Source organism: Clarias gariepinus, chromosome 5 (assembly GCF_024256425.1).
Source record: "Clarias gariepinus isolate MV-2021 ecotype Netherlands chromosome 5, CGAR_prim_01v2, whole genome shotgun sequence".
NCBI classification, from domain to species: Eukaryota; Metazoa; Chordata; class Actinopteri; order Siluriformes; family Clariidae; genus Clarias; species Clarias gariepinus.
The window spans coordinates 31,169,425-31,187,140 of record NC_071104.1 but is presented as its reverse complement, the minus strand read 5'-3'; the positions used below and the strand labels follow the sequence as shown (position 1 = coordinate 31,187,140).

Here is a 17,716-nt window from a genome sequence, read left to right as displayed (position 1 = left end):
TCTTGAGTAGAGTTTGTGTGACACAAATTTTTAGCTTCATTACCAGCCCAAACTCGTTAGAACAAGCACTAAAACCTATACTCTACCGTTCAAAAGTTTTAGAACACTATCTAACTCCATGATGGTTCCTGATTTTTATTTCTTTCTACATTGTAAAGGAATGCATTAATCTCCTTTGAACAGTTGATATTGAGATGTGTCTGCTACTTATGCTCTGTAAAGACTTCATAACGCCTCTAATCTGAGGTGCTGTTAGTTGGTCATTTTTCAGGCTGATAACTCTAAATGAACTTCTCATCTGCGGCAGAGGTAGGTTTTGGTCTCGCCCTCCTGGGATGGCCTTCATGAGAGCCAGTTTCATTATGGTGCTTGACTGATTTTGCAAATGCACTTGACAATACTGTTCTTGCAAGAACTATTACAGAAAGGCTGACCGCTGTGTCTTAAAATAACAACTAACTGTTGCTTTTCTTGTTGTTACGTAATTACCTAATTCCATATGTGTTATTTTATAGTATTGAAATCCCCAGTATTGTTGTAGAATGTAGAAAATAAATCACTAAACAAAAAAAAAGAAATTTGCAAGTGTTCTAAAACTTTTGAACGGTAGATCCCAGGTATAAAGAATACTAGGCTGACTGATGACATATATTATAGATTAAATTTAAATATAAGTTCAGACTAATACTATTATATGCAAGAAAGCAGTATACAGTATTTCTAGACTAATGTACTATATTATAGTGTACTGAGGTTCACTGTTATGAATACTCCAAGTTAATTTGTTTTAACCTACAAGGGTTTGAGTAAAAAATGATCCACACTTACACAGTTACAGTGGGGCAAAAAAAGTATTAAGTCAGCCAACAACTGTGCAAGTTCTCCCACTTAAAAAGATAAGGGGCCAGTAATTTTCATCATACAGTGGGTATACCTCAACTATAAGAAACAAAATAAAATAAAAAAAATCCCATTGGAGGATTTTTAATTAATTAATTGGTAAACTCCTTGGTAAAATAAGTATTTGGTCACCTACAAACAAGCACGATTTTTGCCTCTCACAGACTTGTAACTTCATCTTTAAAAGGCTCCTCTGTCCTCCACTCATTACCTGTATTAATGGCATCTGTTTGAACTCGTTATCAGTATAAAAGACACAACTGTCCACAACCTTAAACAGTCACACTCCAAACTCCACTATGGCCAAAACCAAAGAGCTGTCAAAGGACACCAGAAACAAAATTGTAGACCAGCAGCAGGCTGAGAAGACCAAATCTGCAATAGGTAAGCAGCTTGGTGTGAAGAAATCAACTGTGGGAGCAATTATTAGAAAATGGAAGACATACAAGACCACTGATAATCTCCCTCCATTTGGGGCTCCATGCAAGATCTCACCCCGTGGGGTCAACAAGATCACAAGAACTGTGAGCAAAAATCCCAGAAGCACACGGGGGAACCTAGTGAATGACTTGCAGTGAGCTGGGACGAAAGTAATAAAGGTGACCATCAGTAACACACTGCGCCGACAGGGACTCAAATCCAGCGTGTCCCCCTGCTTAAGCCAGTACATGTCCTGGCCCGTTTGAAGTTTGCTAAACAGCATTTGGATGATCCAGAAAAGGATTGGGAGAATGTCATATGGTCAGATAAAACCAAAATAGAACTTTTTGGTAAAAACTCAACTTGTTGCTGAGTTGTATCAAAAGAACAACATACCTACCGTGAAGCATGGGGGTGGAAACATCATCCTTTGGGGCTGTTTTTCTGCAAAGGGACCAGAACAACTGATCCGTCTAAAGGAAAGAATAAATAGGGCCATGTATTGTGAAATTTTGAGTGAAAACCTCCTTCCATCAGCAAGGGCATTAAAGATGAAACATGGTTGGGTTTTTCAGCATGACAATGATCCCAAACACCTCGCCCGGGCAACGAAGGAGTGGTTCGTAAGAAGGATTTCATGGTCCTGGAGTGGCCTAGCCAGTCTCCAGATCTCAACCCCGAAGAAAATCTTTGGAGGGAGTTGAAAGTTGCCCAGCGACAGCCCCAAAACATCACTGCTCTAGAGGCCAAAATACTGTACCACCAACAGTGTTTGAAAACCTTGTGAAGACTTGTGAAGAAAGAAAATGTTTGACCTCTGTCATTGCCAACAAAGTATTATAAGGTATACAACCTTATAAAAGTATTGAGATTAAATTTTGTTATTGACCAAATACTGATTTTCCACCATTATTAGCAAATAAATGAATAAAAAGTCCTACAATGTTATTTTCTGGATTTTTTTTATGTTGTCGCTTATAGTTAAGGTTGAGGTATACCTATGATGAAAATTACAAGGGGGTGGAGGATAGGATACACCTAAATTCAGGAGAAAAAAATCGGGGAAACCCCCCTATAAAAAAAGATTCAGTTCTGATGAAAAATGAAGACAACAGTGCAGTCATGACTTTTCTAAAAGTTAATTAAAATTAATTCTTTAGCACCAAGTTCTTACTGTACATACTGAAGTTTAAAAGGTTAATTAAAATTAATTCTGCAGCTAGAGTGTGGATACATTTTTGACTCGTACCGTATATTAACCATAAAATGGCAAATACTTCAGCACCAAGTTCTTACATAGTTTGATTCATTATGAATAGCACCAGACATTTTAAAGCTTATAGAAGAGTTAACAAGGATATGGGTCATTGAAATGTAAAAGAGCTATACACTTGTTTATTTCCTAATGTCCTTCCTAAGCCCAAATTTATCACAGAGGCTTTTAAAGACTGCAGGAAAGTCTTTGCAGAGATTGTTCAGTGACTCATCAATTGATTTATACTGCCGAGTGCCATTTTAGTTTTCTTCCAGCAACCTGGCCTGTTTTTTGAGGCACCTCCAAAATGAAAAAGTGGCATCCCCATGCACACTCAAGTTCTTTCTACTTTAAGGATTCTTAACCAAGGGCATATTCTAAAATCTTAATTTGGCTTTCAATATGTCCTAATGTTAAAAAGTATATTAGAGGCCATATTTTAGTATATTAGCTACATAAAGTAAGAATCTCCCTAAAATACATGTCAGTACAGACATAATCCACATGCCTGATTCATTTTTTTATTGCAAATCTCAACATGCAAAAGTCAAAGTTACATGGAAGGACTTCTGATTGAGAGACATGGATCAAGAGAAGATCTGTGGGAGCAGCTAGGAGTTTACGCACAGCATCTTACTCTGCCTCAGTCTTCTGTGATTAAGCCAACTGATTTCTGCTGCTCGAGTACCTTGACTTGAATAATGCACTTGTCACATGTGCTTACAATAATGGCAATGCCTGTGTCAGAGAGATGAGGGAATACGTAACACATCATCAGTCTCCATAATGGTTTGTGTGTCAAAGTAAGTGCATCAGTGGTGAGAGGGTCATGAGGGGAAGCAAACCATCTTGCATTTCTTTTTTTTGCCTACATTTAATTAATGAGTTTTTAAATATTATTATTTTTTTTTACAAAATTGGTGGAGAATGTCATATTGAATAAGGATCTTTATAAAAATCATAATACTTATAGAATCATAATTCTAATCGAATCGGCACCTAGGTATCCTGATAATATTGTACCGGGAAGTTACTGGTAGTTCCCAACCCTAGTTTGTATAGTTGGATAAAATTCAGTTCATCATATTGCCTAGGCTGTGCTGAAAAAAAGGATATGCCACTCTATACTGCACAATCCTGGCGCCCCATATAAATTATTTATTAAAACATAGTAATGGAAATTTTTTTTTTAAATAATACTAAAAATTTTAAGGGCTATGTGCTCTGAAAAACTGTTTTATTTTTCACTTTATCTTACTCTTTATATATAATAATAATAGAAATATCAGATACAGATAGGACACTTTCAAGCTTGCAGGTAATGCCAGCCCGTTCCGCTGGCCACCGCAAATATATTTCAGTCCTGAAATATGCATTAGATATGCATTAACTGAAACACTGCAATATTCCTAGAACACAAAGAATATACACAATTACATTTTCTAGATACTTCAAATGCCTTTGTACTCACATGGAATATATAACACATATTAATTATTCTTGTATAATACATTGTAGTATGTAGCATGCGATCATGCGCTATTTTTATGTTTTATATGAAGTGAACAAGGAAATAAACAAGCTGAAGTATACTAAGTTAAAACAGATGAAAGTACTTCACCCCCCACCCCCATGTTTTCTATAATTTGTATAATACAATATTCACCATCCAGGAACGTTAAGGATAAATTCATGCTTGCTCTGAGACACATGAAGTGTCATTGTACACAATCTTCTACATACAAGGAATGACAGATGCCCATAATTGGCTAGCGTCACCATGATAAATAAGAAAGACACAAAATGCAATCCTTCCGATCCAAAGATCGTGACCTAATTTATTTTGCTAATCTGGTCAAAGTTTTTTTGTTTTTGTTAAAAACATTTTTAAATGGTTAAAATCAATAAAACTACTATTTTTAGTCTACAATTCTTATCACTTTCCATAAGTTATTTTTTGTGTTTACAATAGCATTTTTATTCTAAAACACTGTGTTTAAAAATGTTTTTCATGGTAAGATATTGAGTGGCATCTACTTCAGAGATGAAAGAGAAATGTATGAACACATGGTCAAAAGATTTGTCCAGGATTTCAACCATCTGTAGAGAGAAAAAAGGCAGATGTTTCTTTTCTTACCAAGCTTCTTTTCATTTCCCCAAATTCAGGACTAGAACTCCCTGTGGGGTTTGTTAGGCCTAAAGCGCCTTGATCCATTGTGGCCAATGGATTTTGCTTTCAGGCTTTCCCCTTACTAAATTATTTCAGATATTTGTTCCAGAGATGCCTCGGAGTGGTGTAGATGAGTGGAATCTCTCCATTTGAGATTTACAGAAGTTTTGGACATTGTTCAGTAATCAGAGTTGGTCTGCTTCTGGTTAAACAAGGAAGACTTATCTTTTGTGGCCTTAGAAAATTTTGTAATGCTTTCCAGTGCTGCAAGTAATAAATTTATCTAGCATTGTAAAGTTTCTTATTATATTAAGAATTTTTTTCTTGTGTCTTTCAGGAAATACATGCTTAAAATAAGCTTAACTATCTATCAATAGAACAAGACAATTTCAAGCTTGAAAGTGTTTAGGTCAAACATGGGACTTATAATGAAATTTCTCAAGAATAAATGTATAAAACTGATTGACGTTTAGAGACGATTTTAAGCCTAGTATGGTACAGTACATGGGGTGCCAATCCACTGAAGTGTACACACACACTCCTATTCACACACTATGGACAACTTGGGAGGGCCAATTAGCCTAATCTCCATGAATGATGACCTGTCTGAGGTGGCTGAGAGCCCACTGCAGCCTTTCCTGTAAACATTCTGAAACTAAAATGCTTGATTTTGTCCCTAAAAAAATAGACAGATAATGTTGCCAGCTTGCAGAAGAGATGCATCTGTTTGTAGAAACGGTATACACAATTACTCATGAACACCACTTGCAGTCCTGACCGCGGTCCAAGCCATTACCAAATTTATGCCATTAGAAGAGTTCCAGCATTTCAGTTGTAAAGCACTAGTAAAATGCTAGGATAAGTACATCAATGCAGCAGGGAATTATATAGACATAAAAAGGAGATTTGATTTAATACTCCCATAACTGTCTTCTGTTAAAAGTCCTGGTTTGACTTGAACGTCAATCACATTTTTATAAAAGTCTAGAAATAATACTTGGTTTAAGGTAATGCTATAATAGTAAAATCTAGATAATTTTTAATATTTGTTTACTAAGTTGTCATTTCCTTCCCGCCCCTCTCCCCAACCTACCATTGTTACATTATTTTGCCTTTTTTCATCTTATATACTGCAATAAAATTACAATAGTAATATGAGCTAATGCGGGTGCATCAACCATACTATTGTATTATTTTAAAGAATCACATCCAGAAATAGGGAGAACATATTCAAGAGTGTATGATTATGCATTGTAAATTACATATTAATGCACACTATGCAGATTCATGTAGGTTTTTATGAGTTCTGCAAGGAGAAGAGAGTTCAAACTGAGTGGCAATGCAACACTGTTTAACCAGTTAAATATTCAATTCAATTCAATTCAATTTTATTTGTATAGCGCTTTTAACGATTTACATCATCACAAAGCAGCTTTACACAATCAAAAGAATTAAGTTTGTATGAAATGTGAATGTGTGTGAATCAAAATTATATGATTGTCCCTGATGAGCAAGCCTAGGACGACGGCGACAGTGGCAAGGACAAACTCCCTGAGATGGTAATAGGAAGAAACCTTGAGAGGAACCAGACTCAACAGGGAACCCATCCTCATCTGGGTGAAAACAGATAGCAGGGATTGATGTGCATAATAATATGCAAGACTGGAAGTTCAGTATAAGAGGAGATGTGTAAGATTAAAGTCCAGTTTGTTCCTGGAGGCTCAGGTACTGTAGACTGTGAGAAATTCCAGTCCTGAACTATTGAGCGACTGAAGTCACAGGTCCTCAGAGAACAGCTGTCTGCATCAGTCGAGGACAGGACCACCCCAGTCAAGTGGAACCAACCCCAGTCACCACAAGCATTCCAGGCAGACCACACGGGGCATCCATGTGACGAGATCTCCAACCAGAAGCAGGACTCCAGGATGAGTTAGAGAGGTCCAGCGGGCAGAGGGGGTCGGGATCACTGGCAGCTCAGGAGCAACATGTATAGCTCGACAGAGAGATAGGTAGAGAAAAAAGGAGAGAGGGATAGAGAGAGAGGAGAGAGCAGAAAAGGAGAGAGCAAAAGAGATGGAGAAATAACAGTTAGGTATGGTCACAGTCGAACAATGTAAAAAGTGAATGTATATTTAGTGCAGAGTGCAAGCAGAGACTCCGGCAGGACTAACTATGACAGCATAACTGAAAAGGGAGAGCCAGAAGGAAACACAGACATGAGGGCTTCCAGAGATGTAAGGCAACCAATCACCTCACCGTCAACAAACCTTTGTGATCAATGAGAGTGGGGAAGACAGCATCCAAACATACCAGTTCACCTAATACTCTACGTCCATGAGTCCCCTAGATCTGCTCCTTTACCTAAGGCAAATCTACTTATAAAAATGCTTGGCTAAATAAATAGGATTTTAGCCTGGACTGAGACTGTGTCTGAGTCCCGAACACTATTTGGAAGACTATTCCATAACTTTGGGGCTTTGTAAAGAAAAGCTCTGCCCCCTGCTGTAGTTTTAATAATACGCGGTACTGACAAGCAGCCTGCATCCTTTGATCGAAGTAGGCGTGGCGGATTGTAAGACACTAGCAGTTCACTCAGATACTGCGGCGCAAGACCATTTAATGCTTTATACGAAATTTCACAGGAAGCCAATGCAATCTGGATAAGATAGGGGTGATGTGCTCATATCTTCTGGTTCGAGTGAGAACTCTCGCTGCTGCATTCTGAACTAATTGAAGCTTGTTTAAGCACCTAGTTGAACAACCAGACAGTAAGGTGTTACAATAATCCAACCTAGACGTGATAAAAGCATGAACTAGTTTTTCTGCATCATTTGGTGACAATATATTTCTTATCTTGGCAATATTTCTGAGGTGAAAGAATGCTATCCTGGTAATATTATCTACATGTGCTTCAAATGAAAGGCTTGAATCTATAATCACACCGAGGTCTTTTACTGTTGCACTTGATGGAACAGAAAGGCCATTTAAAATCACAGTGTGATCAGAAAGCTTACTTCTAGCTGCTCCTGGTCCTGTGACTAGAACTTCTGTCTTATCAGGATTAAGCAGAAGGAAATTAATTAACATCCAATCTCTTATGTCCTGCACACATTGCTCAACTTTAGTAAGCTGGTTTTTCTCATCTGGTTTTGCTGAAACGTATACTTGTGTGTCATCAGCATACCAATGAAAACTAATACCATGTTTACGAATTATGTTGCCTAGAGGAAGCATGTAAAGGGAAAAAAGCAGTGGGCCTAAAACAGAACCCTGTGGAACACCAAACTCAACTTGAGAACATGAGGAATGGTCACCATCTAAATCTACAAACTGATAACGATCAGTCAAATAGGATCTGAGCCATAAGAGGGCTGTTCCCTTAATTCCTACTACATTTTCTAATCTGTAAAGGAGAATACTATGATCAATAGTGTCAAAAGCTGCACTGAGGTCGAGTAACACAAGTATAGTGACACAACCCTGATCAGAGGCCATTAGGAGGTCATTTACTACTTTAACGAGTGCTGTCTCTGTGCTGTGATAAGGCCTAAATCCTGACTGATACAGTTCATGTATGCTATTCCTATGTAGATATGAACATAGCTGCTGTGATACTACCTTTTCCAGAATTTTAGAGATAAACGGGATGTTTGATATCGGCCTGTAATTGGAAAGCTGACAGGGGTCAAGGTCAGGTTTTTTGATTAGTGGCTTAATAACTGCTAATTTAAGGGATTTAGGAACATACCCACTGCTGAGTGAACAGTTAATTACTTTTAACAGGCGTTCTGTTATTGCTGGAACTATCTGCTTGAGAAAATGTGTCGGTATAGGATCTAATTCACAGGTTGACGATTTTGAAGAGAAGATGAGTGAAATTAGTTTACTCGCTTCAAGGGAAGTATTCTAGGTTCTGATGTGATGTGATTAATTTATCATCTGTATCACTTAAATTGTCTGGTTTTAAAGCCTGAATTTTTTGCCTAGAATTTATGATTTTGTTATTGAAAAAGTTCATGAAGTCCTCATACTGTATGTTGTTGTTATGGAGATTTCCGCAGTGGTCTTGTTTTTAGTTAATTTAGCTATGGTATTAAATATAAATCTAGGATTATTTTTGTTATTTTCTATAAGAGTGGAGAGATACATTGGCCTAGCAGCACTGAGAGCTCTTCTATAGTTCATGATGCTCTCCTTCCATGCTATTTGGAAAACTAAAAATTTAGTTTGACGAAATTTTCGTTCTAATTTCCGAGCGGTTTGTTTTAGAGTGCGTACAAATATAAACTCAACTCCTATTTTTAAATCACAATTTGTATTAATGTTATAATAAACTAGATTTTGGGGTGTGACTATGGGGATTTGTACACGTTCACCCACAAGACCTTCAGCAAGGTCAGGCACTGATGTTGGCTTTCCAGGTGCTTGTACTTGTACATACTTTGTTATTTCAAGACTGGACTACTGCAACTCACTCCTGGCAGGTCTGCCTCTGTCCACTATTCATCCTCGGCAGCTGATCCAGAATGCAACTGCACGTCTCATTTTCAGACTTCCCTAGTTCTCTCACACTTTGGAAGGAACCAGAGTAATACTTCTACGGAGTACTGTGGACACTACTTCTCCGCTTTCTACACTGGCTTCCTGTGGCTGCCGGCAATAAATTCAAAACTTCACACAACACTCATTCACGACACTACATTACCTCTGATCCGCCAGCACTGCTTGGCTGGCCTCACCATCTCTCAGTGATCAAGGAAGACATGGATCTAGACTGTTCTGGTACCTAGGTGATGAAATTAACTTCCTCTAGATGTCCATGCTGTTAAGTCTTTGGTTAATCTTTAAACAAAGACCTATCTCTCTTGTCAATATTTGGGTTAATCTTCCCTCCCCCTCCCCCCAAAACCCTTCCCAACAGTGTTTGACTGATGGTACTTAGTTAGTAACCTAATAACCCAGTGTAAGGATCTAGCCAATGACAGAAACTTCAAAGCACTTTTGTAAGTGACACTGGATGAAAGTCTCTCCCAAATGCCTTAATGTTAATTTGATATGTTGGGTTAAGAGGCCTGGGGTGCAGTCAGCATCCCAGTTTATCTCAGAGGTTGTTAGTAGTGTTGAAGTCAGGATTCTGGGCAGGCTACTTCTTCCACTTCCAAGTTGGAAAACCCAGTTAGCCTAATCTGCATGGTGAGAGGAAAATCGAGTACCCAGTGGAAACCCACCAAACACAGGAAGAACATGCAAACTCCATGCACATATACCCTGATGCGGACACTTGATGTGCAAGGCCACAGTGTTAATCACTAAGTGGTTACAGTGCCTAGTTAAGAGTAAGTAAATTCAATAAGAAGATAATAGAAATAAAAAAGTGTCAGTAGTAATTTAGAAAAAATATGGTGCAGTGATAATTTTGGATTAAAAGTATTCACTCTAATCCAATTAAGCCAATACCAGAAAGTGATGGTTGCCTTTAACGGTCTATAACTGTAAATTAATGGAATAGATGTGGCTGAGGACTTCAACCTCTGCCAAGCCAAATCCATACAAGCACATCAAATCATATACTTGTGGGAAAGTTGGGAACACAAATCAGTTGCACATCTGTGGACTGTGAGGGAAACCTCAAGGAGACCAAGCACTAAGAGAACATTTAAATTTCACACAGACTGGAGGTGTGAGGTAACAAAGCCACCATGCTGTCAGAACTACCAAGAACTACAACTCTCAGGCCTTTCTGGAGCAACTCAATGACCTTGATAGAAAACTTTGTAGATCCTGTAGCTGCTCTAGTTTTAACAATATTGGCCAGCATGTTCTTCTTGCATAGGACGAATGGCTTAGCCTCTTTTTACAGAACACCATTAGCAGACTGAGTTATCAGAGCTGCATGAATGTCAAGATATGTCAAGGTACAGTATGTTGCTTCTGTATCTATATTGTGAAAGATCTGTCTTTAGTTTTACTGTTAAATATGAGTAATGTACTGTAGATTCCTGGGGTGGGCATGTTTGCGTTTAGGTCACATTCATGAGGTTGAGGAGGATTACTCCATTAGCCTCTGTAACATCCTTGACTTCTATCACTCTTTCCTCCATCCTGGTCTATACAGCCATCTTCATATATAATACATTGAAGATATGCACACACACTTTTCCCTTGCCCTTTCTTTTTCCTCTCTCTCTGGGTTGCTGCTAGCCATGCTGTCTTTTTGAATGGTTGTCTCTCGAAAGATTAGAGATGGCTTGTATAGAAGCACAGAAGTGTAAATAATAGCCCATGAAGAGAAAACTCTCTGAATCACTGAGTCTGTTTAGGGCAAGATGTGGCTTCCCTTTGAGGAAAAGCACAGCGTTCTGACCTAACTGGACCTCTCACTGCAGGATGAGCTGGGTTATTGAGTTGGGATGGAGGCATGGGTGCAAGTGCCACAGTAGTGTAGTGGTGTAAAGTTTTATGGTGGTGGTAACTATATTAAATGTGATTTATTTGCTTGGATATACTGGCAGGGCTCCATGAGCACAATTTTAAGATAAAGTTATTAGTATAACTTGGCTGCGTAAAATGAGAATAAATATATTGTATTAGTAGTCACCACTGACCTGAAATGTCCCTAGCTGGATTAGAAAGGATCCTAGCTGGATGGAGTGATCAATATAACTTATTTTCAGGGACAATCTGATAAGTATGATTTATATTTAATACTTTACACTTTTTAAACTCAATTACATATATATCTTTTTTTTTATTTGGTAAAGCTGCTTTGCGACAAGGATTATTTTTAACAGGGCTATATAAATGAAGCTAAATTGAATTTAATTGAATATGATGATGGCCATTTTGAAGGTAGTGATAGTGTTGAAATTGACAACTAGGGAAGAATTGATTCCCTTATGATCACTAAATAACCTCAGGTATGCTGCCTGACCAAAAAAGAGGTCACCATTTTGATTTAAATAAGCAAAAACCCTAATAACTTTAATTATGTAATTATTAATACATTTCAATCAAGTTTTCATTACTCAAATATCTATGTCAGAATACCTTCTTACTAGTATACTGTTAACAATCTGTAAATATTAAACAGGTTTATTTATGTATTGTTAACCATTAGTAGTCCATATAATTCCATTCCCATTATTTTACTCAGAGTACGAGCGTGTTAAACCTTCAGCTTTTATGTTCAGCAATGATTTCTCTAATACTAATTTCTTACATACTACACTAACACTTATTATTCTTACTTGGATTTGTACGTGTTTTAATCTCCTAGGTGGTTCAATTAATATGCATACAGCAATCGTTAAATCAAGCATACATACAAAGACATACAGCATTTTTTTAAATCAAAATGTCCTAGTCCAAAGGATGATGTGCTGTTTAGATTTTAAATAGTAACTTCACATCCTTCAGGATATTTTTTTTTTTAATAAACCAGGATGTCTAGTTGCTTATCTTTAAAAGATCATCTCCAAACTCCACAGTGTTCCGCTTTGGTTTTAATCCTGTTTTCTATAATAAACACTGAACATTCTAAGAGTATACTGAGCCAAGAGATTAAGATGTAATGCCGAAAGGTGTTGCTGGTGGTGGGAGGGTCTGTACTCCTTCATGGCATTATTATTTTCAGTAAATAATCAAAGCTAAGGGTGTGAAAGCTGCACCTCAGGGGGAGTTTTTGAAGATTATGATCTTGGAAAGAAATGTCCTGGAACACGAAATTAAAGTAAGCCAAGGTTCATATATGCACAGCATGGAAATATAATTTTGGTAACACTTCAGTAGGGGTCTCTCTCTCTCTCTCTCTCTCTCTCTCTGTCTGTGTGTGTGTGTGTGTGTGTGTGTGTGTGTGTGTGTGTGTGTGTGTGTGTGTGTGTGTGTGTGTTGACCAGGTTCTTTTGAACTACAATACACAGATCCGTTTTTGAAGTTATTTTAATTAATAATTCCCGTCATATGGCTGCTCAAAATTGTCTGACCAAGCTCAATATTTATATTATATTTTAGTTAATATATGCCTAGGCCTTTCCTACTGAGAAGAAATGTATTTTAAAAAGCAGCATCAAAATTCTAATATGGATTTTTTGAAAGAGAGAGAAGAAAGTGGGAAGGGGGATAAAAGCATTAAGTTAATCAAAGTGTCTTAATAGCCTTGTATTGCTTGTCAGTTCTGCATGTGCATGACTAATGGAAAGAGTACATCAGCAAATATTTATGAACAACAAAAGAGTGGCCAGGAAATCTGCAGCTTGCAGGTCTGCACCTGAAATCAGCTTCTGGCTTTAATATCAATTTGCAGAGCAAAGTAATGCTCTGAAAAGAAAGAAGCCTAAACTAGATGTACAGTATTAAGTTACACAGTGCTTTAACAGAAGTAATCAGTAGATAAAATTATTAGGATTTAAAACAGGTTCAAACGGGGATACTGTATGGTCAAAGCAAGGTTCACCTTTCATCAGTTTGTTTTTCTATAATAGCTACCTAGGCGGTATGGTGGCTTAGTGGTTAACAATCTTTCCAGGGTTTAATAATGTGTTGGACAGTTTTTAATTTATTAACTCAGTTAACTCAGTTTTTAACAATTGCAGTAATTTTCTTAGTTGTTTTTTTATTTTTTATTTTTTACGCAGGCCAATAATTTGACCATGAGGTAGTATATCTACTGGTATGATTAGGAAATTTAAAGCTTACTGCATCCGTTAGGGTTAAAGAAACTGACACCAGCTAAAACATTTAAATCACTTCAATTAATTATCCAATCAAAGTCTAATAGAGAATTAGCTTATTTAAAAACAAATTTAAACTTAAGCAATATGTCTTAAAGACATGATTATTCTCACCATCATGGATTAAGTTATTTTTTAGTGAAACATACAAAATATACACTCTAAGTGGCATCACATCAAAATAATAATAATAATAATAATAATAATAATAATAATAATAATAATAATAATTATTATTATTATTATTATTATTATTATTATTATTATATATATATATTTTTTTGCAGTTCTTTTGTTTTTCATTGGTTATTGGTTTTAGCTGCAAGCATTCTCAGCACTGAATATGGCAAAGTGGAAGGTCAGGCAAAATTTTCCATTAGTCAGTTATATCTGGGTTGAATGTGGATAGGGGGCATAAAAGCTTATAGAATTAAATATAGAAACATACCCTTTTGAGCTGGTACAATGCAATCTAAGAGCTTAAGAATTGTCCATTCTACTCATGTGTAAGTATTTTTACACACAAACTCCCTCCAAGCAGGCTTCTTAAGTAATTCATCCAAAGCATCATGTGCTTCTTTCACCCTTTAGAGAATGGAAGACTGAGGAAAGGAGGGGTAGCGGGCTGGGGAAGGGAGTAGATTTGACTTTATAATGGAAACACATTGTCACTAAAGTGAACATTAAAAGATGTTCAAATGTCCTGAATTATGTCAATACAGTATCTGCAGCAGGCTCCCACACACTCCATCAGCACTAAGTTTTGTATAGATTTTGTCAGGCCCATCACTGCTCAGAGTTCAGAGGACCAAGCCAGATAAGCCATGGTTATGTTCCAACCCAATAATGAGCTGCTTGATTACAGCCTGTAGGTTCACAGCTCAATTTGACACTGAGGCTTGTTCAACCAATCGATGGTGGAAGTGCTTTAGCACTGCATAACTAAACGGCCAATCATAAAAGACAACTTGGAGAAAAAAAACACACATATAGTGTTGGTGTAGGCATCACATCTCTCAATGACAAAAGTGTACTCTACTGTACATACCATTAGTATGTGTGAAACTATATCTACCGTCTAACTACTATGTTGCACCACATGTCTTTTTGATCACACCGATCGCTCCATCCTTCACGCTCGTCTGGGCCGATTAACTTGCTCAGTTGACATGTGGATGTGAAGCTACTGCTGTGCCCGAACAACCCAATGGCCAATCATATTCCACTCCATGCAAGTTGTCTGATTTGTGTCCTTGCTAGAGGCGATAGGGCAGTTTACTTATAGAGCCAGGATGTCACTCTCAACCCTCATTGTGCCCATTCTTTACCACCTTTGGTCCTGAGTCAGCCTCAGGAACATTTCCTACAGTCCGTCTGGTAAGACCGATATCCGACAGACTCGATTATAGTTTATTACATGCTGTTTGCACTTTCAATATTTTTTGCATATTCAGTGTACTTTTAAAATAAACTTAAAAGCATTGCTCAAGGCATCACTTAGAGCATCTTAAAGCACAGTTCCGTTTATATTATTAAATATTGTTGGTCAGAAAGTAATGAAAAAAGTCAGAGTTTTACAGTAATGCGCTAGGTCTAATAGGTTACTGTTTCTTTAATAACGACTAATAGTAATCTTGTAACAAATAAAACTGCATGGCTGATTTTTAATCTTCAGGCCAAAAAGAAAACTTTCTGCTTTCTAAGTTCTATATGATAGTGAAGCGACAGTTTATATTAGATAATATAAAGTAATTGCTGGTAATAACTTGTAACACAAATGTTCCATAACATTAAACGTAACTATAAAAACTTTAAATTACATTGTGTCCTTCCAGGTGTTATTTCTTTTTTTTTTTATCTGCAATAAGACTGTTTAGTGAAAAAAGCTATTTTTTTGTTGTTTGGATAAATTTGAATCTAGTTGTGTCCTTATTACAGGCCCAAATCTGCGTGTCTATTTGTATGGAAAACAAATTGCTCATGACCCTAATTTTGTTTGAATGCACAGAAAGCCTGGGCTGCTGCGCCCTCATTTAATTCAACGCAGTAATATTCCGTTTGAGTTGACGTCCCAGGGGCAAAATTTTAGACCACAGTCCAGAAGCCCTATGTGTTTTATAGGAGATGTGGGATGTTGCTAAAATTGCATTACAGTAGAGGGTTTTTTAAAAGATTTTATACATTTTGTGAGGGATTATTATTATTATTTTTTTTTTTTTTTTTTACAAATTCACTGCTGAGTTCATAACGCCATCATCACCCATTTTGTAGGTCCAGTCCTATTTTGGTAAAAGCAATAAAGCTTAACTGTTGTTGATTAATTCCTGTTTTACTGTCCAGCTGAAGTGGATTAGTCTGTGGGGTTTATAATCCCTTCTGAGTCTGTGATGATTTTGCAATCCCAAATGCCATGAGATTAAATGGGGGTAGAGAATACATGGTGCAGATCAGACATCATGGTTAGGATCAGGAGAGCCAGGTTACAACATTGGGACTTTACACCATGTTTTAGTCATTTGACTGGAAAAATGAAGACATGTTGGTGAGCAGTGTTGAAGCGATGGTCTGGTTGATGTCCAGTTGTCACAACAAACTGTCTCTCTTTCAATGGACAAATGAAGCAGTAAAAGTGGATGTACTTATATAAATAAAACTATGCAGTCCTAAGCATTGATGTGTTGACCCACTAAAGAATCCTGATGACTATCCCGGATGTCATGGGTGCCATCCACCCCTCCTGTTCGCACCGAATACCCCTGGGGCTACTCGATTGGCACACAGAAACCACCTCGTGTCCTCTACAGCAAGAATTAACCTCAATCTGAAAGAGTAGCACAAACAAAAGCGAAATTTTAATGTAAGGATTTTTTCGTGCTTTACTTTTGCCACGAAGGTCACGTGTCATGAGCCTCGCCCACGTGACCCCTTATGCGGACCAATGAAACCCCAGCCTCCGTCAGGGCTCTGAGCAAGGACGGACAGTGGAGAAATCCTTTCTTCGTGCAATTATTTGAATATTTTTACTCGTTTCCAGCCATCCTAATTTGTGGCCATCTCTTCGGAGCTGCACAAAGGTAAAAAAAAAAAAAAAACTTCCTGAAAAAGGTTCCTTCCTTTTATTTTCTTCATTAAATATTTAATCTAATATGTAATCGTCTAATGGCTGAACATTTATACAGATTAGGTATACCAAATACTGACTTTTACATCGGATTGGATACGCAAACAAATATTTCTCCCATGAAGACGTGAGTAAGGATCGATCTTCTTGTTGCTTGCTTGTGTGTTAGCATTGCTCTCTTGTTTAATTTAAATTGCCTTATGAATCCCAAGTTGGACAAGATTTTTAAATATTTTGAAATTTTTTAACTTCTTGCCTGTCTTGGGCTTGCCAAAGGAAGCGGTGTATAAAGTCCTGTGGTCAGTGAAAGGAGAATAATGTCGTTATAGCTAGTCCACTCATTGTCTTGCTAGTTTCTGAGGAGGGGTAATGCAGAATGCAGTAATTTTTTGTCTTAACTTTTAACAGCTGGAGTGACTCATAATGGTAAATACTGTTATATTAAACAATCCGGCATGTTTGTCAGCCTTCTTATGTACAGCATCCTTATGAAATCCACTATGTGGTCTTTGGCAATGTCATTAGTTTGATGACCATCATGGATCCATTATCTGCCATGGTGAATTAGACAAATGATTTTGCGCAACGTAATCAGTCAAATGTGCTATGGTATTAACCTATACATATATCGCAGATTCCGCATTATATTAAAAGGATTATAGCATCATTGCTCTGTAAATTTCTTCAATGGCTCTATCAATACACATCATCAAAATAAGAAAAAGGTTCACGTTTTGGTGTTGGGGGTCTGGTTGTCATTTCTGATGGGATTGAAGCATTTGTGATGAAGCTACATCAGCTAACTTGAAGATTTGAGGTCTGAATTTAGTGCTGTAGACTGCTGCAGATGTGTCTGCGCATTTGTTGCGATCTCAAAATGGTCGCTAACCAGTAATTCCGAGGGAATGGCTGCACTTCCTTTGCCTTAATGTTATCAGGGAAACCGTGTTAGCAAGCTGACAAAATGAATCAATCTGAATTCATAGACATTGCACGAGAAATGATATAATTCACAACAGTCTGCATATCAATGGTCGCATCTTTAGACATTGCTTTTTCTGTGTGCCAGTCAAAAAAACTAGAGGCGTCTGCTTTGCAGTTGGACTCTTGTCACCATTTCT

At 37.3% G+C, this 17,716-nt stretch overlaps 1 protein-coding gene across 9 annotated transcripts in view; it reads left to right on the top strand.

Moving 5' to 3' along the window:
* Positions 1 to 17,716, top strand: part of pcbp3 (poly(rC) binding protein 3) — a 94,565-nt gene that overhangs the window by 39,599 nt on the left and 37,250 nt on the right. The window contains exon 1 of one of the 9 annotated variants that reach the window (XM_053496918.1): positions 14,796 to 14,851. The exons of the other annotated variants lie outside the window; for them this stretch is intronic. The gene's annotated coding sequence lies outside the window, so the exon portion shown is untranslated. Of the gene's footprint in view, positions 1 to 14,795; positions 14,852 to 17,716 lie in introns of those variants that run through there. 9 annotated transcript variants of the gene reach the window in all.